Source organism: Rattus norvegicus, chromosome 9 (genome assembly GCF_036323735.1).
Source record: "Rattus norvegicus strain BN/NHsdMcwi chromosome 9, GRCr8, whole genome shotgun sequence".
Lineage (NCBI taxonomy): Eukaryota > Metazoa > Chordata > Mammalia > Rodentia > Muridae > Rattus > Rattus norvegicus.
In genome coordinates, this window is record NC_086027.1 from 80,912,714 (window position 1) to 80,914,812 (window position 2,099).

The following is a 2,099-nucleotide window of genomic DNA, read 5'->3' on the forward strand; positions in this document are numbered from 1 at the left end:
ATAACAAAGCACGACAACCCTGGAGATAGAAAACCTAGGAAAGAGATCAGGAGTCGTAGATGTAAGCATCACCAACAGAATACAGGAGATAGAAGAGAGAATTGCAGAGGCTGAAGCCTCAATTCCCCAATAGAAAGACAGGGACTAATGGACTGGATATGTAAATAGGACCCAGCGATTTGCTGCTTACGGGAAATGCACCTCAGTGACAAAGACAGACACTTCCTCAGAGTAAAAGGCTGTGAAAAAAGTTTCCAAGCAAATGGTCCCAAGAAACAAGCTAGAGTAGCCATTCTAATATCAAGTAAAATCAACTTTCAACCAAAAGTTATCAAAAAAGATAAGGCAAGACACTTCATACTCACCAACAACCCACCAAGATGAACTCTCAGTTCTAAATATCTATGTTCCAGGTGCAAAGGCATTTGTATTCATAAAAGAAACTTTACTAAAGCTTAAAGCACACATTGCACCTCACACAATAATAGTGAAAAATTTCAACACTCCACTCTCATCGATGGACAGATCATGGAAACAGAAACTAAACAGAGACAGTGAAACTAACAGAAGTTATGAACCTGTTAAATGGATTTAACAGATATCTACAGAACATGTCATCCTAAAACAAAAAGAATATACCTTCTTCTCAGCACCTCATGGTGTCTTCCCCAAAACTGACCATATAATCGGTCACAAAACAGGCCTCAATAGATACAAGAAGATAGAAATAATCCCATGCAGCATATCAGATCACCACAGACTAAGGCTGGTCTTCACTAACAACAAAAAACGACAGAAAGCCCATATACACATAAAAGTTGAACAATGCTCTACTCAATGCTAACTTGGTCAAGGAAGAAATAAAGAAATTAAAGACTTTTTAGAATTTAATGAAAATGAAGGCACAACATACCCAAACTTATGGGACACAATGAAAGCAGTGATAAGAGGAAACCTCATAGCTCTGAGTGCCTCAAAAAAGGAACTGGAGAGAGCATATAGTAGCAGCTTGACAGCACACCTGAAAGCTCTAGAACAAAAAGAAGCAAATTCACCCAAGAGGAGGAGAAGGCAGGAATAATCAAACCAGGTAGAAACAAAAAGAACATACAAAGAATCAACAAAACCAGGAGCTGGTTCTTTGATAAAAATCAACACAACAGATAAACCCTTAGCCAGACTAACCAGAGGGCACAGACAGAGTATCCAAATTAACAAAATCAGAAATGAAAAGGGAGACATAACAACAGAATCTGAGGAAATTCAAAAAAATCATCAGATCCTACTACGAAAGCCTATATTCAACAAAACTGGAAAATCTGGATAAAACGGACAATTTTCTAGACAGATATCAGGTACCAAAGTTAAATCAGGATCATATAAACCATCTAAACAGTCCCATAACTCCTAAAGAAATAGAAGCATTTATTAAAAGTCTTCCAACCAAACAAAAGCCCAGGACCAGATAGGTTTACTGCTGAATTCTATCAGACCTTCATAGAAGACCTAATACCAATATTATTCAAACAATTCCACAAAATTGAAACAGATGGAGTGCTACTGAATTCCTTCCACGAAGCCACCATTACTCTTATACCTAAACCACACAAAGACCCAACAAAGAAAGAGAACTTCAGACCAATTTCCCTTATGAATATCAATGCATCGCTTCTCGGCCTTTTGGCTAAGATCAAGTGTAGTATCAATGCAAATATACTCAATAAAATTCTTGCAAATCAAATCCAAGAACCCATCTAAACGATCATCCATCATGATCAAGTACACTTCATCCCAGGGAAGCAGGAATGGTTCAATATACGGAAATCCATCAAAGTAATACACTATGTGAACAAACTCAAAGGAAAAAAAATGATCATCTCATTAAATGCTAAAAAAGCATTTGGCAAATGGATATTAGCCCAAAAGCTGAGAATACCCAATATACAACTCACAGACAACATGAAGCTTAAGAAGACCAAAATATGGATCTTAGAAGGAGGAACAAAATACTTAAGGGAGGAAATACAGGGACAAATAGTGGAACAGAGACTGAAGCAAAGGCCATTCAGAGACTGCCCCACCTGGGGATCCATTCCATA

The 2,099-nt window shown here is 37.6% G+C and overlaps 1 pseudogene; it reads left to right on the plus strand.

Annotated features, from left to right (window-relative positions):
• Positions 1-1,664: 1,664 nt before the first annotated feature.
• Positions 1,665-1,754, plus strand: LOC120094960 (U2 spliceosomal RNA; annotated as a pseudogene).
• Positions 1,755-2,099: the final 345 nt, after the last annotated feature.